This window comes from Hordeum vulgare, chromosome 1H, assembly GCF_904849725.1.
Source record: "Hordeum vulgare subsp. vulgare chromosome 1H, MorexV3_pseudomolecules_assembly, whole genome shotgun sequence".
Classification (NCBI taxonomy): Eukaryota; Viridiplantae; Streptophyta; class Magnoliopsida; order Poales; family Poaceae; genus Hordeum; species Hordeum vulgare.
In genome coordinates this window covers 261791131-261815152 of record NC_058518.1, presented here as the reverse complement: position 1 = coordinate 261815152, position 24022 = coordinate 261791131, and the positions used below count along the sequence as shown (strand labels likewise).

General features: G+C 45.9%; 1 pseudogene; it reads left to right on the top strand.

Moving 5' to 3' along the window:
• Positions 1-15608: 15608 nt before the first annotated feature.
• On the top strand, positions 15609-16876 carry LOC123398392 (annotated as a pseudogene).
• The last annotated feature ends 7146 nt before the right edge of the window (positions 16877-24022 follow it).

The window sequence follows — 24022 nt, the reverse complement described above, 5'->3', positions numbered from 1 at the left end:
GAATATTCCAACTATCACTCAGGGCTTTTCAAACTAATTTTTGAATTGCTTTTTGAAGCCAAAATAAATAGCAAATAAAATCAGCAAGTAAATTAGAAAACAGAAATAGCAAAAAATGAAAGAAAAATGTAAGCTACGCTCACCTGTGAGGCCCAGCCCACCAAGGGCAGGGTCGTCTTCTTCCTGTGTCTGCTGGCAGAGGAGAGATCGACCACGGCGGCCCCTCCACCTCCTGCTTCGCCGTGGCGACCTCCGGTGCCCCCCAGGACAGCGCGGCAACGGGGATGACTACCCCGAGCGCATACCTATCCATCCCCGCTCTCCATTCCTCCCCCTCCTCTCGGTTTCTTCCCTCTCCTCCTGCCGCCATTGACAGAAGCTTGAGCTCGAGGAGCCCGAGCTCTCTGGCCACAGGGAAGCCTTCTCGATTGTTCCATCCTCTCTGCAACGTCGAGCTCGACACACACGTCGACGAAACCGTCCTCCTCGAGCCCTGCAACGCCCCCAGTGCCGTCGTCTTCAACCTTCGGCTGCCGGCAAATCGACGGTGGATCGCCGGCTATAACCCCTCCCCGAGCAGTCTGAGCCCAGCTTTGCCTCCACAGTGAGCTTGCGAGCATTTCCCCTCTGTTTCCCCTCTCTCCTCGGCACTCTAGCCCCGAGACCCATGAACCCGAGCTCCGGCAGCCACCTCGGCTCGTCGCCGGCATGCTCCGGCCACCCTCAGCCCCTCCTGATGCCCGTAGTGGATGAGGCCGAGCCTGGGGATCATCCCAGTGCTCTCGCCACTCGATCCCGAGCACCACAACGCGATTTGATGCGTCTCCGGCGAAGATCCGCCGCGGATCTAGTCGCCGCCGGTTAGTCTCCGGCGGGGGACGACGTGGCCGGCCTAATCCCGATTGTTTAACGCTAATTAGCCACTAACAGTGGGCCCTAGCAGTGGGTCAAACCCACTTAGGGGCTGGTCAGCACGGGATTAACTCTTGAGACGCTGACCAGTGGCCCCCACCTGTCAGGTTTGACCTGACCAGGTCAGTTGACCTGCTGACGCCATGCTCACGTGGTTACGACGCAATAAAGAGTTTTTCTGATTTAAAAGTATTCCAGAAAATGCCCAAAACTTCTAAAAATCATAGAAAATAATTTGTAACTCCAATGAAAATAATTTATATATGAAAAAGTATCAGAAAAATCCAAGGAATCTGATTTTGTATTTTCAAACATGTTTGAAAATGCTAACATCACCAAACAGATTAAATGATGATTAGGATAACCATATTAATTAATATAGATTTGGAATTTGAAATCCATTTGAATTCCACTTCAAAATTATGACCAAACAATGATCAGGAACAATCAGCACCTCAAAATACCATCTTCATGCATGCTAAAACAAGATTACCTGAGCATCAGGTCGAATCAATTAAAAGGGTATTTGAAAATACCTTGTTTGAAGTGATATTTGAATCTTGATTCAAATCAACTTCAACTTAAGAAATGGTAGTCACATTAGCCTACCACCTTTCATTTTTATGCCATGCTCATGCATCATCTTGTTGCATATGATTGTTCTTGATTGTTATTGTTCTTACCGGTAGGCCCCGCTCCTCCGGATTCCACCGAATATCCGACTGACGGATATTGTCCCTCTGCTGAGCAACAAGGCAAGCAACCATTTTGATCATCCCGATAAATCCCATGTTTTCGCTCCTGCACTTACTTATTGCATTAGGATCAAATGCTTCAAATGCTTTTGCCACGTTAGTTGAACCCACTTCCTTAGCATGACCTGTCTTTGACACAGTAAATAGCTGAACCTTGCAACCTAGCATACCTGGTAGATGCTTGAGCCATGATATGCATTATCCTGCTATGCATGCTATGCTTACAGTTGTGTATGGTCTGTCATCTGGGTGATGAACAGAATTGTGAGAATGTGTTTAGTAAGTAAAGGTTGTGTGTTGAACCTGATTTGGTAAAGGTACCGGTGAAAGGCTATGTAGGAGTATATGGCGGGTTGTCTCATTGGAACCGTCTTTAGGAACTGAGTTCCGTGTATGTAATCCAAGATGAGATACTACCACATGCTGGGCCCTAAAATATGACCCCGCTCGACTTATTAACCGCCTAGTACTCGGTCCAGGAGTTGCAAGTAGTTTCTAGTGTTTATAGTCCTGCTGGAGGCCGTGCGTAGCGCTGACCTGAGAGGTGGGATATGATGCGGTAGGCAGTGGCACGGTGTACCAAGTGGCACCCGGATGGTGGGCTTGGTTACCCTGCGCCCATTGTTTGGGGCCGTGGCCGAAACCTCGGCCGGACTTCCGTGCGGGTTACCCTCAGATAGGCGATAGGCCTGGACTAAGTATTACAGTGGTTAACGGTCGTGGCCGACTCCCTCGCTGGGCTTCCGCTTGAAGATTGCCGAGGTGCATGACGTGCACATGGCGATAAGTGGCGAGAGCGTGTGTGAAGAAGTACACCCCTGCAGGGTTATGATCTATTCAAATAGCCGCGTCTGCGGATATGGACTACTTGGAGACATATGTTGTTCATAGATAACTATAATGGCTACTCATAAAATTGTCAAGATAAGCGTGAGTGTCGTGCACGGCATTTCCGTATGGAGACGGATTGATTCCATGATGGAGTATTGTTGTGGTGTTAGTGGACTCGTGTGCGATAAATCAAAGTTGTCAAAACTATTTAAAAATGCAAGTTGTCTAGCCATGAGTCAAATGCTGGCTTTCCGCATGAAACCCCATAATTCCTTATTGGTACATTGCATGGTTAGATAGTTTATCCTAAAGTCTTGCTGAGTACTTTTGTACTCACGTTTGCTTAATAAATTTTTGCAGAGGTTGTTAATGACCCTAATGGTGGGTTCTACCTAGACATCGACGACGACGAGTAGCTGGTATCCCAGCTACGATCTGGCCCTAGGATGGGTCTGTAGATATTTAGGCCATGTGCCTTTGTCTTTCCTTCTGTCTGTACTCAGACAACTTTACTCTTCCGCTGGTTTGTCAGAATTGTGTGTATGACTTGTGATGATGGGTCGTGAGACCCCTACCTTGTAATATTATGTGTGTGGCTCTTCCGAGCCTTCTAAATAAAGTTTGTATGTTTATGGTTATGTTGTGATGCCATCAATGTATCTATACATATCGGTATGCCATGCGTGCGTGTATTGTACTTGATATGTATGGGGTTCGATTACCTAGCGGTAGAGTAGCATTCCTTACAGGGAAATGCCCCTTTGTGATCCAACAAGCCATGGTAGTTAACTACTGCTCCGAACACATTGGTTGACCGGCATGTGTCCTTCTTAGCTGCTGTGTTTGTCCCCGTTGCGGAAATGTCACGCGATGTAATGGATTTCTTGGAGCTTGCTACGACTCGTCTACATTCGCTGGTGACCGACACCTGCTTTGCTCGTTCATGTATGCATGCCCCTGTGCGAAACTACCACTTTGGTTTATGACTAGACATGTCGATTCGGGTTCTTTGTCATTGGATTGCTAGCAACACAATTGCATACGCGAGTCAAAAGGCGCAAACTGTCCCGGCTAAGGTAAGGCTGCAGGCGTGGGGATAACCGTGCGTGAGACCGCAAAGAGATGCGATGTGTTACTCGCTAGATTCCTATGGCCTAGGATCGGGGTCCCGACACTGTGGTTCAAGGAAGGACGCAGAAATACCTTCTCTAGAGATCAAAGTGGGGTTCGCAACCCAAGAACATCTCGCATAAAGCCATGAAGCATGAGATATGGAGGATGGAACTAGGAGTGAGGTTGTGGAGCTGTAGACCATAAAATTCCAATAAACCCCTCAAGAAGGGAAGAATGGGGAATCCCACCCCTTGCAGCAGGAAGGGAACATGGCAAACCCGTTCTCCCCCGTGTGGGGAAGGGAAGCTTCCTGCAAAGGCCTTCCCATTAATGAAGCTCACCCCGACACGAATGGGTGCAAGATCTGATTGGGGGAGATATCGCTGCGTCTCGAGCTCACGCAGGCGGATGATGGAGACAAAGCAACTAGCCCAATCATCCAGAAGAGGATCGAGGTGGCGGAAAGAGGAGCCACCCAAGATCCCAGCAGTATTAGGAGCTCTAGGGTTTCTTGGCAAGGCGAAGATGCGATGGGGCCTCGAGACGGATTTAGATCTGTTTATAAAGGGCGCTACCCCCCGCTTGTTATAAGGAGCGGTTCCATTAAGGATTGCGTGAGGTGTCATCCTCTACAAAAGCGCGTGATAATCGAGAAATATTCTCAGTCTTTGTGCAGAATTAAAAGCAGTGGGCCCCGTGATGCTTCAGTAGTTGTGAGCCAGCCGAAGACCAAGACCATAATTTCTTGTTCGGAGGAGACGAAGGAACTCGTCTTGCAAGACGAACTCTTTGGGCCTAATCATTTGAAGAACACACATATCGACATTGAAGGCTAATTTGGGTGCTGCTGAGGGAGTCCGGAATTAAGGGGTCCTCGGGTAGTTGGCTTACTTCGAAGAGGTAGGCCTGATGGGTTGTGCCTATCATAGGATGGCTATGCGATCGTCTCGTATTCAAGAAGGAGAACCTCGAAGACAGGCATGGCAACCAAGTAAAAGTAGTCTAGGTCAGTTGCATGTAACCCGAGGCTCTCTCGGTGACTATATAAATCGGGGGTCCTCGTCCATGTAGAAGGAGGATTCCACCTAGGGTTGAGTATACATGATCTCGAGGTAGACTCTGTAATCATCATCCACATGAATATAATCAAGTAGGACGTAGGGTTTTACCTCCTCAAGAGGGACCAAACCAAGGGGTAAACATTATCTCCCCTTTGTCCTGCAACCCATCTATTTGAGGTCCATAGTTTGGGACCCCCTACCCGAGATCTTCCGGTTTTGATGCCGACAGCGGGGATGAGTGTACTGATAGTGAGGGCGAGGTGGTTGGGGGCACTGTGTACCAACGTTGCGGTACACGTCTCCCGGCCATGTCGGCGATCCGTGAGTAGAGGCTGTTGATTAGGCTTGCTGGGGATAAGTAAGTGGATTTACTCTTTTTGTACCTTTTGCTTTTACGTTTCTTCAAATATCTAATGCATTGACCTTGTCATACTACAAGGGTTGCCATCACCCCCTTGGAGTCCACAAGTCGAACACCGTCCTCGGTGTGCTTTTCCGAAAAGAAAATCCCGGGGTTTGTCACGTTGCCCGGTGAGGGTCACGTTCCTCAACTAGGATTTAGCTGGGAGCACTACAAGGATGTCCAGGCCCCGCCGGAGGAGTTGATCGATGGTGTCTTGCGCCGCACGAGGGTCGAGATGGTGATCAACAACTTTTGGGTAATTTCTCTTTTTACATAATCTAAAATTAACAATATAGCTAGTTATTGAAATAATCAGTGTTGTCTCATTTTATTGCTGATCTTCTACACATGTGAGGAGGGATATGAGGAGGCCGCAACCAAGGTTATCAAAACCGAGTGCAAGCGCCTATTACAGAACTTACGCCACGAGGCTCGGGTCCAGGCTGTTTGAGACTACTACGCATCGTGTCGTGGTTTTGTCACGGCATATGTCCTGTGATACGCCTCTAACGTATCTATAATTTTTTATGGTTCCATGCTATTATCTTGTCAAACTTTGGATGTTTTGTATGCCTTTTATAACTTTTTTGGGACTAACTTATTAACTCAGTGCCAAGTGACAGTTCCTATTTTTTCTATGTTTTTGACCCTTTTCAGAGGAGGATTTTAAACGGTGTCCAAACGAAATAAAACTTCCAAAAAGATTTTTTTTCGGAACAGAAGATACGCACGAGACTTGAGAAGCAAGGAAGGGGCCACCAAGGGACCCCACAAACTCCCTAGGTGCGGCCGGGGGGCCCGCGCCTAGCAGGCTTGTGGGCCCCCTGTGGCTCGTCTCCCTACCTCTTCCGCCTATAAATTCATAAAAATCCAAAACTGCGCGAGAGATCCATGAAAATACTTTTCCGCCGCCGGAAGCTTCTGTCTTCGCAAGATCCGATCTGGGGCACGTTCTGGTGCCCTGTCGGAAGGGGATTCGGATACGGAGGGTTTCTTCATCAACACCATGACCTCTCTGATGATGCGTGAGTAGTTCACCATAGACCTTCGGGTCCATGGCTAGTAGCTAGATGGCTTCTTCTCTCTCTTGGATCTTCAATACAAAGTTCCTATGATCTTCATGGAAATCTATCCGATGTAATCTTCTTCTCCGGTGTGTTTGTCGAGATCTGATGAATTGTGGATTTATGATCAGATTATCTATGAATCTTATTTGAGTTTCTTCTGATCTCTTACATGCATGATTTCATATCCTTGTAATTCTCTTCGAGTTGTGGGTTTTCTTTGGCCAACTTGATCTATGATTCTTGCAATAGGAGAAGTGCTTGGTTTTGGGTTCATACCGTGCGGTGACCTCATCCAGTGACAAAAGGGGTAGCGAGGCATGCATCGTGTTGTTGCCATCAAGGGTAAAAAGATGGGGTTTTTATCATTGGTTTGAGTTTATCCCTCTACATCATGTCATCTTGCTTAAGGCGTTACTCTGTTCGTCATGAACTCAATACACTAGATGCATGCTGGATAGTGGTCGATGTGTGGAGTAATAGCAGTAGATGTAGAAAGTATCGGTCTACTTGTCTCAGACATGATGCATATATGTATGATCATTGCCTTAGATATCGTCATGACTTTGCGCGGTTCTATCAATTGCTCGACAGTAATTTGTTCACCCACCGTAATATTTTCTATTTTGAGATAAGCCTCTAGTGAACACTATGGCCCCCGGGTCTACTTCACATCATATTTTCAGCCTTACACTTTTACTTCGTTGCACTTTCCGCCTTCAGATTTCACTTTGCAATCAATCTTGAAGGGATTGACAACCCCTTTATAGCGTTGGGTGCAAGCTCTTTTGTGTTTGCGCAGGTACTCTAGACTTAGCGCGATTCTCCTACTCGATTGATACCTTGGTTCTCAAACTAAGGGAAATACTTACTGCTCCTGTGATGCATTACCCTTTCATCTTCAAGGAAAAAACCAACGCAAGCTCAAGAGGCAGCATCCTCATACAAGGACTTAGGTGTCGAGCCATGGCAGCTATGTGATGGCTTGAGAGGGGTTGGTCGGAATCGAGAGACACGAGTTTACCCAGGTTCGGCCCCTCCGATGGAGGTAAAAGGCTACGCCCTGCTTGTGTTTCATTGATGAAGATGATGATCTCGATTACAAGGGTGCGGAATCGCTACCTCTAATCTCGAGGGTGTCTAATCTGTCTATCTCTAATGACTTGAACTTGTCACTCTTGGGGTGCCTTACCCCTCCTTATGTAGGTGGAAGGGGTAGGTTTTACATGTAGAGTCCTACTAGGATTACGACTAGGACTAGTCTCTCTTGGATCCTAATCTGGGACTTGTTTCCTTCTTGGGGGAGTCTTTCCTCTTCTTGGGCCTTCTGTGTGAGCCGGCCCTCCTGGCCTCTCTATGATCCGCCTTACGCCGGGGTGCACGCCGGGCCTTGGGCCTTTGTCGCTTGTCTGAGTCGCTTACGAGGTCATGTATGAGCCGCCCGCCAGGTCACTAATGAATCGCCAGTGAGTCGCCAAGTCCTATCCTGGTCATACTTCAAGCTGGGTTACACCGCATGGGTATATCCCCGACACTAGCCACCGGGTTAGCTTGAATTTATTCATCGTAAACTCCTGAGATAAGAATAATAAATATGTTTAAGGGACCGGCTTGCTCCTTGGACACCTTATTTCAATGAAGTAGCTCCTCGAAAATCCTGGTTTCTTTGAGCCGTCTTCAAAATCATCTTGCAGGTACGTGTCCTTTGTAATCAAATACATATGCCATTGACTCGGCCTCCAATGCTTTGGCTTGATGAAAATATTATACATAAAATATCCTTGTTGTGCTCAGCTAGCTTTGAATACTTCTGGCTTGAGGATGTTTAGAACTTGTCAGGTTGCAATCGTCGAAGTTGACGGGTTATGATTGATAATGTCGGGTCATGATTGTTGGCAATGCCCGGTTAGACAAATGAACTCCAATTGATTTGATCAAATTATTAGTGATAAATAAATCCATGTGGTGTTGAGCCGGTCTTTCAATGCTTCAACTAGATAAAAATATGTTGAGCCAGTCTCTCAATGCTTCACCTCTATGACGATGAGACTAGTCTCGCTCAGAATTGACATCTTGAAAGTGCTCTTGAATTTTTTTGATATATCCATATTACCTATAGCCCCCAAGATCCAAGTTTATCAATTCGTGATGACTTGGTGATTTGCAATAATATCTTTGACCATGTAGCCCCCAAGTGTTTGGTTGTCTTGCATGTAGTACCCTGGGACTTGTAATCATCTTATATTTATAAAGCTCCAGCTGGTGTAGCCCCAAGGGTCGGCTCATCAGTGTGTGATGGGCAGGGTCTTCAATTTGGACCTCGTAATCAGTTTGAGCAACTGAATGCTATAGCCCCCAAGTATCGGATTGTCTTGCCTACAGCAGCCTCGGACTTGTAATCATCTTATATTTATAAAGCTCCAACTGTTGTAGCCCTCAAGGGCCGGCTCATTAGTGAGTGATGGCCCAGGTCTTCAATTTGGACCTCATAATCTGTTTGAGTAACTGAATGTTGTAGCCCCCAAGTGTCGGGTCATTATAAAAATGATGAGTTGGTTCTTCCTTGAATCCATACTTGAATAAAGAGCGACCTGTAGCCCCCAAGGGCCGACTTATCTCGTTGAGATAGCCGGGTCTGTTGATGATGTGATGATTTGACAAAGTAGTTTGCATTATTAAAGTGTCATGGTGCATGCTTGCAGGGACATGGAACTTTCATACTTTAATGTAATCTTGATTTGACTAATGTAGCCCCCAAGTGTCGGGTCATATGCGTGCAGCGACTTGGGACTATTCCTTCCATTGTAGAATAAAATCATATCCACTCTGTGAACTGACGATGCCTTTGTGATAAAAGAAATCCTTGACCGTGGTTGCAATGTAACCTGACAAATATATGTTTGAGAAATCCATAAGAGTTGTAGTTTACTACACAGCACAAGTTGAAAAAACATCAAAGAGTCAGTGAATTAGATGACCCGACATTATATGTGATAGGACAACTCTTCAAAAATAGTCAACTCTTCCTAGCTGGCTTAAAAACCCCAATCATTTAACAATGGTTATGATAAACCATGAAGAAAATCCAGCCATATTGGCTATCAAAATTTTATTTGCTCATGCAGAAGTTTATGCTTTGACCTGGTTTGAAGACCGACATGATATGTATGTATGATGCATGATGCAATGCACGATGATGCATGCATATGATAGAATAGTGCCGGTTTTCTGAGAAATGGTAACACCATAATACGACATGCAGTCACTTTTAATAGGCCGACTTCGTGAGTCACGAAAGGTAGACGGGTTTGAAAGGCTCTAGTCATACTCGGAGATAGGTTTGTGCAATAACCTTTATAATTTAGACTCGCGGATCAGGCTCAAGTTAGGCTTCAATTAAGCAGGTTTCATGAACCCATGGTTTGTCTATTTTCCATATGCCGGCTCTCACATGGCACCTCAATGTTTTAACTTTGACAAGGTTAGGGTCCGCAATGGATTGACTCGCCAAGAGTGCATGGGGCCAATAAGGGGAGTCACAAAGGCATACAGTCCAATATAACCATTGTAAAGCGGTAATTTTTCGCAAGCCAAGAGGGTGAGAAAGCTGAACTCAATGAGTTAGCAGCCCCCAAGTGGCCTATGATTAGGAAAAAGCCGAGCATAGGATTGCAGAAGACAATGCTATTACTGCTAAACAATCTAAGGACTAGTAGCCCCAGATAAGCCGGCTTGATACTCCTGACCACAACTGGTGCCTATGTTTGAACCATGCATCATGGCAAATTGTCCTCTTTGTCTTATCAGCATCCATGTTTGAACGATCGTAGCGTGGCGGCTCATCCTCTTTGATACTAAAAGCATCCATGTTTGAATGAGCTCCTCACAGCGGTTCATCCTGTTGGGCGGCTTTTAAAATAACCCGCCAACGAGGCAGGGCACCCATATTTGAACGATCGCATCATGTCGGCTCGTCCTCTTGGGCGACTTTAAATCTCCAGCTAATGAGGCAACAACCCCCGGGACCGGCTTAAATTTCCTGTAGTAACCCGGGAATCTTGAATTGTTCAGCCCAGTTGAATGTGCCGAGCCATGTCTGTGTAGTCCCCGAGTCTTAAGTCGACTCAAGGAGGCAGCTTGAGAGTCTTCATACTTGATTGTGACATAAGTCGGCATAATGTTGATGGTTTGAATGATGGATTTTATCCAGACTCGAGACGACGTAGTGAATTGATGACCTTTGTGATGCTCATCACATGTCTTTGGCAAATATCATGAAAAAATTGAGTGCATATATCTCTTGGCCCATGCTTTATTCTCATGTAGTCCGGCTCTCTTGGCTCCTCCATGGCCATTTTTCCTTTTTCTATGCCGCTTGCTTTGAATTGCCGACTCTATGATGGACGGCTCAAATTGTAGCTTCACCAAGGATGTTTCCTTTAGGACAAACTCTCCTGTTTCTTTTGATATGTTGAACTAGATAGTATTGACCAATGCGTTATTGATTGAGCAACCAGGCGCGAGTAGGGACTGGTGCGTGTTTTGATGATGTTGTATAAGACATGAATGGCATTTCATTCTTTTTCTTTGCTCCAACGTCGTTGGAAACTGGCCGCGGGGGCTGTTTGCATGCGTCCGTTGGGCAGCTCGTATAGGCGATCACTACACCGATATGTTGATGGAAAACGGACCATGGGGACGGCGGCTTGCGCACATCTGTTGGGATGCTTGTATAAGCGAGCACTGCACCGATATGTTGATGTCGTCGGACCGCGAGGGCGGCGTCTTGCGCGTGTCTGTTGGGCGGCTCGTATAACCGAGCACAACACCAATATGTTGATGTCGTTCGCACCGGAGGGCGGCATCTTGCGCGTGTTTGTTGGACGGCTTGTATAAGCGAGCACTGCACCGCCGTGTTGAGTTGAATGCGAGAGTTGTCGGCGATTTGGCACGGACGCGAGAATCGATCGCTGCATTGTAAGCCATCTTGGTCGTGCCGACGTGAGAGTTGGCCGCATCATTGTAAGCCGTCTTGGTCGCGCGGACCTAAGAGTTGGCCACATCATTGTAAGTCGTCTAGGTTACGCGGACGTGAGAGTTGGCCGCGTCATTGTAAGCAGTCTTGGTCGCGCGGACATGAGAGTTCCCCACGTCATTGTAAGCCGGCGTAGTGAGACACGGACGAACGCCGGTCCAGACTGATGTTAGCGTGCCTCCATCTCCGCGGTATCGTACCACTTTGATAATGAATAATTGCCCTGCATAAAAATATTGTTGGACAAAGTAATTGTTTTCAAAATAAAATTACATTGATAGAATAAATAAAGCGGATAGCATTTGATAATTTTTACGGATGAACATCAGAAAATCTTCTAACATATTTGATATGGACCAGGTCGCTGGGGTGGCGGCTCATGCACGTCCGTTGGGCGGCTCGAGCGAGCGGACGCGACCTCGGCGAGTCGATGCGGATGCGGGGGTAGGCCGCGGCGTTGGAGGCCGACACGGTCACGTGAATCACACGTGGCATTGTAAACCAATGCGGATGTGCGAGTCGGCTGCGGTGCCGTTGATGCTCGCCGATCTTCATGTGCAAAATATAACGTCTTCTTTATACTGAAAAAACATTGTGCATAACATATTGCAGTGCAAAATAATTGTTCTTGGATAAATAATGTAGACTGAAAAAATTGATAGGAAGGATAACACCTGACTTTTTTTTAGGGAATACTGATGATCCATGAATGGACGGTGCTGCCTTTTTTGCAAGTTAGAGTAAACTCTTATGCAAAATCTGTGTACAGGCTGACGGTTTAGAGTCCGTTGACTCGTTCGTCTCTTGGCTTCTACAGAAACGTCATTATTGATTGCGCGCGTCAGAGCAGAGAAGGCGGCCCGTGGGTGCGGATGGAGGCGAGGCGCAACGGCTTGTGTGCGACGAAGCCGAGGGCGCGGCAGAGCAGCCCAGGCGGCTCGGCGATGGGGAGTAGTGGCGAGTCACAGTGAGGTCGCAACGGAGACCTGGCTCGGGGCGCGAGGTGTGGCGAGTGGCGTATGCGGCGGCTCATGGCAGCAGGCTAGGGGGTGAGGCGTGGCCGGCGGCTCGTCGAACGGGCGAGGCCATGGCGGGCAGCGGTAAGACTAGGTGCGGGCCATCACGCGAGGTGGAGTAGGCGGGGTGTGCGGAGCGGCTTGTGCGCGGCGATGCAAGCGGCGCAAGAACTCATAACGAGGGGTAGCAGCAGGCCGACTCAATGGAGAGACGGAGCACCCAGCGGCGGAGCGAAGTACATCGGCGACCTGCATGGACACCAGCTGAGCCTAGGGGCGCTTGGCCCATATCCATGGCATAAAACTGTTCTCGCAGTAAATTGACTCACGTGCTGATTTCGGCGTATAATATTCATAGCAACCGCAGTTTGGATTGGATATTTGGACCATGAATCTACTGAGCATTGCCTCTCTCCGTGGGCACTGGGTTGTTCTCTTCTTCCCCTTTAGAGCAAGACACGGCTGCGGGCTGTAAGATCATGTCATTTTACCTATACCTCATCTTGTAGATAACATATATAATAGTTGGTTTAAAAAGTGTATTAATTATTTATTATAGGGCACCGTTAGGCATCAGATTACCTTCCAGCAGACCTGTCATGAGCCCTTCGATTGATTTAATCTGATGTGTGCTCTGACCCCTGGAAACAAGCTTGGACAGTTACTTTCTACGTACAAAATCCAGCATTAATTGTCTGCACAAATCACGCCGTTAAGTGGGTCGTTAATTACACGGAATTATTTGAGGATATGCATTCTTGGTCCTTGCATTTAGGATGCAACTTGCAGTTTTAGGAAACTTGCTTTTCAGGAAGCAAAACTTTTAACCAACATGGCAACACCAAATTTGCATCAGATGCATGCGCTTGTAATTTTGTTTGTAATTAGTTGTGTTTACATTAGTTAGAAAATTTGCTTATGTTGTCAATGTCTGCTCCAATATTTTTGTTTTTTTTGTCATGTCGGCATATTATGTCTCAGAAGCATCAAGATCTTGTCCCATCGACTAAACAAATAGAGAATTGCTTCAAATATCCTTCCATCCAAAATAAAAATATTTCGCATGTTTCAGAAGAATCATGCTCTTGCTTCTATATGCTTGAGAATTGCTTCAAACCATCTTTTGTCAAAACAGAAAAATATTTCACATGTTTCAAAACCATCATGATCTGGCTTCCATCGACAACTACTTCAAACCTTCTTGTGTAAAAAAAGAAGAAATATGTTCCACATCTTTCAGAAGCATCGCGATCTTTGCTTGCATCGACTAGAGAATTGCTTTGAAACTTCTTCCAATAAAAAGGAAAAATATTCCACATATTTTGTAAGCATCACGATCTTGCTTCCTTCGACTAGATGACTGCTTCGAACCTTCTTATGTCAAAAAGTAAAATATTCCACTTGTTTTGGAAGCATCACAATCTTGCTTCCATTGACTGGACGACTGATTCGAGCCTTCTTCTCTCAAAAAATAAAAATATTCCACATGCTTCGGAAGCATCATCATCTTGCTTCCATCGACTAGACAATTGCTTCGAAACTTGTGTCGTCAAAAAGGAAAAGTATTCCACATGTTTTAGAAGCATCATGATCTTGCTTCCATCGACTAGACGACTGCTTGGAACCTTCTTTTGTCAAAAATGAAAAATATTAATTTCACATGTTTAGGAAGCATCATAATCTTGTTTCCACCAACTAGATAGAATTGCTTCCAAAAAGAATATTATTTCACTTCCATTAAAAAGAAAAATATTTCATCATAGTTACACTAGTTCATATAAATTGCATCCATGGCGCTGATCCATGGAAGGCGTGATCCATTGCGCTGACGGGTAGAAGCTGCAGTGCCCCTGCCCAAGCCCCTCGATCTTCTTCACTATGTCGTCCTTGGGATGTATATACTCTACAGCCTCAAGCGTCATGAGTCATGGAGGAGGTAAGAGAGTGATAAATCTACTTCCAAGAGTATCAATTGTTTTGCATTTTACAGTTTTGAACTGCGAAATTGACAAGAAATAAGACAAATTAGTACCTAGGGTAGCGGGATTGGTGGCCTTGCTTGGAAGACATGCATAGTCGCCATGAGATATGGAGATCGGAGGAATGGAAGGTCACCGACGTGCAACCTCGTCGAACCGGTTTCACTTCCTCCGGCCATCTAGTGATCCTCCCGCAGCATGGTTAGGCAACAACACCAGCGGACTGCGGACACCCGGTTGGAGATGGGCATGGCGCCACGTATGGAGGAGTGATGCTCTTGCACGGAGGAAGGGAAGGAACTGGCCGTGCTGCTCGAGGAGAGGAGGAGGCAGGCGCATGCGAGGCCATGGGAGAAGGGGATCTAGGCACTGTGTGCGAGATGGAAGAGATTAGAATCAACGGGAATATCGGGAGAGTGATTAGGGCGATGTTATGGGCATATATTTGTTTCTGGACGAGGGGGTGTTCTTTTCTCTTTTTTTAACGTGCATGCACAATCTGTGATTGTTCAATCCCAACTGAATGAAGGCCAGTCCATTGGTCTGACGTTGGTCTCCTATCAGTCTATAGATAGGAAGTGTTTTCCTTTATTATATGGTTCATCTTTCATTCTTACAAAGTGCCTAGGAGCACGTGCTATAGCTGGCTCTTAACTAAGAGCCCGCTTACCTTCTCTCTCCTTCAACTAAGCAAAAATATACTACTTTATTCCTTATAGCGAGCTGATTCAGCTCTATCGTACTTGCTCTTACATAAAGTGGTGGTGTCATGGTTGTATGACATCTTGTCTCTGACATTGATTTCTGTGCAGGTTAGCTGATAACATGGCGCCTAATTATCTTTGCCACTGACGCCCGGTGTTTTGATTTGATAGATTTCAAACAAAGAAAGGCTGTTTGTGGAACCTATGCGTCCACTTGAGCATCCTTTCGGTGGTTCTTTCTGGTGCTTGCTGGCAGACACGGTCCCATATGGGCACGTCCCTCAAAGCATCCCACAGCCTGGCTCACTGGAAACGCGTGGATCGGCAGTTTCTCGCGAGCCAGGCTGAGTGCGGCGTGAGGTCGTACGGACGGGTGCGACGCGAGGGTGAGGGGGATGGCGGGAGATGGGAAATCCGGCACGCCGTCCCGGCGTCAAATTAGCCTCACCCCCCTTTCTACTCGCTCACCCATATCCACTTTCTTCCTACTGCCTCACCACCAGCGGCGACTGCAATTTCAGATCTGCGCTAGAGGCGGCGGTGGTGGAAGAGGCGACGACGTTTGCAGCGGATCTGATGCTCCCGTTGTTGTTGGCCATGGCCCCCCCTACATCGTCCTCGTTTTGGATACCGGTAAGCAGAACCCCTCCCCTCTTTGTTAGGTCGGTGGTTAGGCCGTTTGACAAGGTGTAGGATCGATTTCCCATTGAACGAACCGTCGATGTCAACTAGGTTATGTACGCATGGATGAGTCTGATATTTCAGGCAGCAACACTGATATGTGTGATTCAGGCATTGGTCATGTTCATACAGGAGAGAGGTGTTTGTCGTGTTGAGAGACCTTTGATCCTCTATGGTCCAATGTTTATCTGGGATCATGAGAGGATCCAAAATCTAAACTACATCTACAACTGCAACGACGTCGAGGCTCTGTGGATGCTTCGAATGAAAAGAGCACCATTTGCCAGGCTTGTCAAGACCTTTAGGACCAGGGGGCTGCTACAAGATAACATCAACACCTGTGTGAAAGAGTAAGTGGCAATGTTCCTACATGTTGTTGGCCATAACCAGAGGTTCATGGTCATTCACAACATGTTCAGGAGATCAATGGAGACCATCTCTAGGTACTTCAAGGAGGTGCTTTTTGCTGTTGGGGAGCTTAGAGGAGAGATGATCAGGAGACCATCTGGCCGGACTCCACCAAGATTCGAGGAAGCCCAAGATGGTATCCATACTTCAAGGTGAGCATTGACAATATACACTTTTCATGGCTTGATATGCTTGTATTGTTCAAGTTGAGAACTAACATAGGCTTGTGATGCCATTTTCAGGATTGCATTGGGGCAATAGATGGTACTCATGTCACTGTCAGAGTTCCTAGGTCACAGTCTGCAGCATACAGGGGGAGGAAGCACTACACAAGCGAGAATGTGCTAGCTGCTGTTGACTTTGATCTGAAGTTCACATATGTGTTGGCTGGCTGGGAGGGGTCAGCGCATGATGCTAACATTCTCAGTGACAATATGAATCGACCTAATGGGATCAAAATTCCCGACGACAAGTTCTACCTTGGAGATGCTGGCTATGCATGTCGGTCAGATGCTCTTCCACCCTTCAGGAAAACCAGGTACCATCTCAACGAGTTTAGTCGTAGGAATTATCCTAGGACTGCACATGAGTTGTTTAATCTCATACACTCCAGCCTTAGAGTAACTGTTGAGAGGGCATTTTGAGATCTGAAGAATAGGTTTAAGATCTTGGATCAGAAGCTATTCCACCCATACCCCACTCAAGTTAAGCTTGTTATTTCTTGTTGCATTCTGCATAACTGGATCCTCCAGTGGGGTTTTGATGAACACGTTCCTGAGGAGGAAGAGGTCGAGCCTGACCTTGTTGTTAGCTCCGTACATGGTGTGGAGGCATTTGACAATGACGCTTGGAAGAACAAAAGGTTGGAGTGGGCTGAGGCAATGTTGCTTAACACAGGTCAGTGCACGATTTAAAGAAGAGGAAGAAGAAGAAGCAACACCAGCAGAAGAAGAAGAAGAAGAAGAAGAAGAAGAAGAGGAAGAGGAAGAGGAAGATCCGGTAACAGCAACACCGATGAACTATCACCTATTTGTTCTGTCATTTGATAGTAGTTAGGATAAACTGTCATTTGTTTAACTAGCTGGCACTACATGTTCAGATTGTGTGTGGTAAGCTCAACACTAGTTAGAAGTAGTGACAACAACTTATGCATGTTGCAACCAAACACCATGTCATATGTGCGCCTAAAGCAATACGGGCAACCAAACGCCAGGTCAAAAAAGGTTGTCTCATACAACTAAGGTACATGCAGGCAACCAAATTATGTGCATGTGGGGTCTTTTTGCATGCATCCCCTCAAACCGGCTTACTAGAGTGAGGCTAGTTGGGCCAAGCTTGATTGGCAATGTAACCAAACACACCCTAGAAAATTTTACGCTCGGTCGTTTTGGTCTGAGACAATAAAGACCTCTAGGCTTTTGCCAGCAAATCACCGTATCCGAAAACAGATCAAATCCGTCTTATATACTATCTGGATTCCTTCCTTCTTTACGTTTATTTGTTTGCAGCTGTCCAGATTGCACTTCCGACTAAACACCTATGCTTGGTTGGGTCTTAGGCATGATTCAAGTCTCGGGACCTGATGCTGGTGTGCGGTATAGAATTTTTTTTCCGGAGCCCGGCACACATATGCATGGTGTCGATGAAGCTTGACTGATGAACTCGGAGTTGATGTGGATCTTTCCAAGCCGACTCTTTTTCATCTGGCGAATCGCGAGCCTCTCAATCCCTGGTATGGATTACTCCAAAAACACAATACCACTGTACGATCAAGCCCGACGGTGGGCGCCAAATGTCGTGGTTTTGTCACGGAATATGTCCTCATGCAAGGACTTAGGTGTTGTGCCATCATAACTATGTGGCGGCTTGAGAGGGGTTGGTCGGAATCGAGAGACGTGAGGATACCTAGGTTCGGCCCCTCTGATGGAGGTAAAAGACTACGACATGCTTGTGTTTCATTGATGAAGATGATGATCTCGATTACAAGAGTGAGGAATCGCTACCTCTAATCTCGAGGATGTCTAATCTGTCTATCTCTAATGACTTGAACTTGTCCCTCTTGGGTGCCTTACCTCTCCTTATATAGGTAGAAGGGGTAGGTTTTACATGTAGACTCCTACTCGGGGTAGGACTAGGACTAGTCTCTCTTGAATCCTAATCCGGGTCTTGTTTCCTTCTCGGGGGAGTCTTTCCTCTTCTTGGGCCTTCTCTGTGAGCTGGCTCTCGTGGCCTCTCTATGAGACACCTTATGTCGGGGTGCACGCCGGGCCTTGGGCCATTGTCGCTTGTCTGAGTCGCCTGCCGGACCATGTATGAGCCGCCCGCCTGGTCACTAATGAATCGCCAGTGAGTCGCCAAGTCTCAGCCGGGTCATACTTCAAGACGGGTTACACCGCGGGGTATATCCCCGACACATCACGTAGTATTAAGATGGACAAGTCGTCGTGCCGCGAAAAGTTTCTGAAGAAGGAGCAGTACAAGAAGATAATTACCTATTCTTAAGGCCTTTTACTTAGTTTACTTGATTTTATTTGTAGGCATAGCGCTCAAATTTATCTTTACTAACTTATAGGTGCCCCCGAGATGGTGTGCGGATAAAATCTATCGTTGGGAGGCGTTGGTGGATGAGTGGCGCACAGGCCAATGGCGATCCGTCCACGACAATGCGAAGGATCGGCATGCCCAAATGATTGGTGTGCCACATTGATACGTCTCAAACGTATCTATAATTTTTCATGGTTTCACGCTGTTATCTTGTCTTCTTTGGTTGTTTTATGTACCTTTTATATCTTTTTTGGGACTAACTTATTAATTCAGTGCCAAGTGTCAGTTCCTGTTTTTCCGTGTTTTTGACTCTTTTCAGATCTGATTTTGGAACGGAGTCCAAACGGAAGAAAAACCCCGGAATGATTTTTTCCCGAACGGAAGAAGATCAGCGGGCCTTTGGGCCAAGCCAGGTGGGCTCCAGGGAGCCCACAAGCCCCCACTCCGCCACCAGGGGGAGGCGGCGGTGGGCAAGCTTGTGGCCTCCCTTGATGCCCCCTGACCTAGATCCTTGGCCTATATATTCCCAAATATTTCGCAAAAAATCACAGAAGCCTCAAAAATACTTTTCCGCCGCCGCAAGCTTCCGTTTCCGCGAGATATCATGTGGATACCCTTCCCGGCGCCCTGCCGGAGGGGACTTTGGAGTTGGAGGGCTTCTTCATCATCATCATCGCCCCTCCAATGACTCGTGAGTAGTTCACTTCAGACCTACGGGTCCGTAGTTAGTAGCTAGATGACTTCTTCTCTCTCTTGGATCTTCAGTACAAAGTTCTCCATGATCTTCATGGAGATCTATCGGATGTAATCTTCTTTGGCGGTGTGTTTGTCGAGATCCGATGAATTGTGGATTTGTGATCAGATTATCTATGATATATATTTGAGTCTTTGCTGATTTATTTTATGCATGATTTGATATCCTTGTATATCTCTCCGAGTCTTGGGTTTTGTTTGGCCAACTAGATCTATGATTCTTGCAATGGGAGAAGTGCTTGGTTTTGGGTTCTACCATGTGGTGACCTTTCCCAGTGACGGTAGGGGCAGCAAGGCACAAATCAATTAGTTGCCATCAAGGGTAAAAAGATGGGGTTTTTATCATTGGTTTGAGATTATCCCTCTACATCATGTCGTCTTGCTTAAGGCGTTACTCTGTTCCTATGGACTTAATACACTAGATGCATGCTGGATAGCGGTCGACGTGTGGAGTAATAGTAGTAGATGCAGAAAGTATTGGTCTACGTGTTTTGGACGTGATGCCTATAGATATAATCATTGCATAGATATCGTCACGACTTTGCGCGGTTCTATCAATTGCTCGACAGTAATTTGTTCACCCACCGTCTACTTGCTTTCATGAGAGAAGCCACTAGTAAACACTAAGGCCCCCGGGTCTATTCACATCCATCGTTTACACCTCCGCTTTTACTTTGCTTTGTTACTTTGTTGCTTTCAGTTGTCACTTGGCAAACAATCTATAAGGGATTAACAACCCCTTCATAGTGTTGGGAGCAAGCTTTTGAGTTTGTGCAGGATCTTGAGATACTCCTCCACTGAATTGATACCTTGGTTCTCAAAACAGAGGGAAGTACTTACCGTCACTGTGCTACATCACCCTTTCCGCTTCAAGGGAACACCAACGCAAGGCTCCAAGGCCACGGGGGAAATCCTTAGCATACTTTCCTAGGAAGTCCCTTAAGGCGTAGCCGCAGCTGAAGGATTCATGGTGCCGTCGACACACCTGTTTCTGGCGCCATTGGAAGGACTTTTGTGCATTAGCATAGCTGACATCACACATCATCAAGGCAGCGCCAACTTATATCAGTTCAGGCGGAACTGGGTATGTGGTGTGCTTCATGATTTATGCAATTCATTCTTCATGCTAGCTTGACCCCTTTAATAATACTTTGTTCCTCTCTTTTAGGCGCATCACAATAACATGGAGGTGCGAGAGGTGCACGACCTTTATGCCATGGCCGATACTGTCTCCTACAAGAAGGCCAAGGCATTCTCTAAGTCTGACCTCGATCATCCAGATAAGTTCACCAACATCGCCTCCCACAACAAGCTCGTGATAGATGATACGTCCATTTTCCATCATGTTTCCATGCTGATATTTATCACTTCTTTGGCTGTTATTTCACTTCACGGTACAATTCTTATGTCTTTTCTCTCTTATTTTGCAAGGTTTACATGAAGAGGGAGAATGCCGGCAATAGGAATTCTGGCCTGAAAGTGGAGCAAAGTTGAGATACGTATTTTGCGCAACTCCAAACACCGTATAAAATCAACGAGGATTTTTTCCGTATTTATAAAAAATACTCGGCCGAAGAAGTGACACAGGGGCGCCAGGGGTTGGCCACAAGCCTGCACGGCGCGGCCACCTCCCCAGGCCGGGCCATGAGGGCTTGTGGGCAACCTGCTGGCCCACTTGCCCCCCTCTTTTGCTATATGAAGGGTTTCGTCCAGAAAAAAATCACGGAGGAGCTTTTTCGTGGATTCGTCGCCCCCACGAGGCGGAACTTGAGCAGAACCAATCTAGATCTCCGGCAGGACGATCCTGCCGGGGAAACTTCCCTCCCGGAGGGGGAAACTTCCCTCCCGGACTCGTCACCATCAACATCTTCATTAGCACCATCTCATCGCCAAACCCTAGTTCATCACTTGTAACCAATCTCCGTCTCGCGACTCCGATTGGTTCTTGTAAGGTTGCTAGTAGTGTTGATTACTCTTTGTAGTTGATGCTAGTTGGATTATTTGGTGGAAGAGTTTATGTTCAGATCCTTGATGCTACTCATTACCTCTCTGGTCATGAATATGATTATTCTTTGTGAGTAGTTACTTTGGTTCCTAAGGACATGGGATAAGTCATGCTAATAGTAGTCATGTGAATTTGGTATTCGTTCGATATTTTGATGTGTTGTATGTTGTTTTTCTTCTAGTGGTGTTATGTGAACGTCGACTACATAACACTTCACCATTATTTGGGCCTAGAGGAAGGCATTGGGAAGTAGTAAGTAGATGATGGGTTGCTAGAGTGACAGAAGCTTGAACCCTAGTTTATGCATAACTTCTTAAGGGGCTGATTTGGATCCACTAGTTTAATGCTATGGTTAGACTTTGTCTTAATTCTTCTTTCGTAGTTGCGGATGCTTGAGAGAGGGGTTAATCATAAGTGGGATGCTTGTCCAAGTAAGGGCAGTACCCAAGCACCGGTCCACCCACATATCAAACTATCAAAGTAACGAACGCGAATCATATGAACATGATGAAACTAGCATGACAGAAATTCCCGTGTGTCCCCGGGAGCATTTTCCCTCATATAAGACTTTGTCCAGGCTTGTCCCTTGCTACAAAAGGGATTGGGCCACTTTTCTGCACCGTTGCTACTTTTGTTACTTGTTGCTCGCTACGAATCATCTCACCACACAATCACTTGTTACCGACAATTTCAGTGCTTGCAGATATTTCCTTGCTGAAAACCACTTGTCACATCCTTCTGCTCCTCGTTGGGTTCGACACTCTTACTTATCGAAAGGACTACGATTGATCCCCTATACTTGTGGGTCATCAAGACTCTTTTCTGGCGCTGTTGCCGGGGAGTGAAGCGCCTTTGGTAAGTGGAACTTGGTAAGGAAACATTCATATAGTGTGCTGAAATTTATTGTCACTTGTCACTATGGATACTAATCCTTTGAGGGGCTTGTTCAGGGTATCTTCACCACGAAGGAAGCACAAATAGTTGCTCCTCAACCTGCTGCACCTACTGAAATTTTTTTCTTTGAATTTCCTTCGGGTATGCTTGAGAAACTGCTGGCTAATCCTTTTAGAGGAGATGGAACATCACATCCAGACTTGCATCTAATCTATGTAGATGAAGTTTGTGGTTTATTTAAGTTTGCAGGTTTGCCCGAGGATGAGGTCAAGAAGAAGGTCTTTCCTTTATCTTTGAAGGATAAGGCATTGACATGGTATAGGCTATGTGATGACACTCGATCATGGGACTACAATCGGTTGAAATTGGAATATCATCAAAAGTTTTATCCTATGCATTTAGTACATCGTGATCGGAATTATATTTATAATTTTTGGCCTCGTGACATATAAAGCATCGCTCAATCTTGGGGGAGGCTTAAATCAATGCTATATTCATGCCCGAATCATGAGCTCTCGAGAGAAATTATCATTCAGAACTTCTATGCTTAGCTTTCTCATGATGATCGCACCATGCTTGACACTTCTTGTACCGGTTCTTTTATGAAGAGAGATATTGATTTCAAATGGAATTTATTGGAGAGAATTAAACGCAACTCTCAAGATTGGGAGCTTGAAGAAGGTAAGGAGTCAGGTATGAATTTCACGTTTGATTACGTTAAATCCTTTGTTGAGACAAATACCTTTAGTGACTTTAGCGCTAAGTATGGACTTGACTCTGAGATAGTAGCTTCATTGTGTGAATCATTTGCTGCTCATATTGATCTCCCCAAACAGAAGTGGTTTAAATATCATCCTCCTTTAGAAGTCAACGTAGTTAAACCCAATCCAGTTGAAGAGAAAGTCATTGCCTATAATGATCCTGTTGTTCCCAGTGCTTACATTGAGAAACCACCTTTCCCTGTTAGAATAAAGGATCATTATAAAGCTTCAACTATGATACGTAGAGGCTATATTAGAACACCTACACCCCCTGAGCAAATTAGAGTTGAACCTAGCATTGCTATTATCAAAGATCTTCTGTCCGACGATGTTGGGGGACATAATATTCACTTCTGTGAAGATGCTGCTAGAATTGCTAAACCTCACGTTAGAGACGAACATAGGCATGTTGTTGGCATGCCTGTTGTTTCTGTTAAGATAGGAGATCATTGTTATCATGGTTTATGTGATGTGGGTGCTAGTGTTAGTGCAATACCTCAATCCTTATACGATGAAATCAAAGATGAGATTGCACCTGTTGAGATAGAGCCCATTGATGTCACTATTCAGCTTGCCAATAGAGATACTATCTCCCATGTGGGAATTGTTAGGGATGTTGAAGTCTTGTGTGGTAAAACGAAGTATCGTGCTGATTTCCTCGTTCTTGCTACTGCACAAGATAGCTTTTGTCCCATCATATTTGGTATACCTTTTCTTAATACCGTCAATGCTCATATTGATTGTGAGAAGCAAACTGTCACTATTGGCTTTGAAGGTGTGTGACACGAGTTCAATTTCTCTAAGTTTGGTAGACAACCTCATGAAAAGGAGTTGCCTAGTAGGGATGAAACTATTGCCTTAGCCTCTATTGCCGTGCCTCCTACTGATCCCTTAGAGCAATACTTGCTTGAGCATTAAAATGATATGCATATGGATGAAAGGGATGAGATAGATAGAGTTGTCTTAGAACAATATCCTATCCTTAAGAATAATTTGCCTGTTGAACTGCTTGGGGATCCACCCCCACCAAAGGGTGATCCTGTGTTCGAGCTTAAACAGTTGCCTGATACTCTTAATTATGCCTATCTTGATGAAAAACAGAT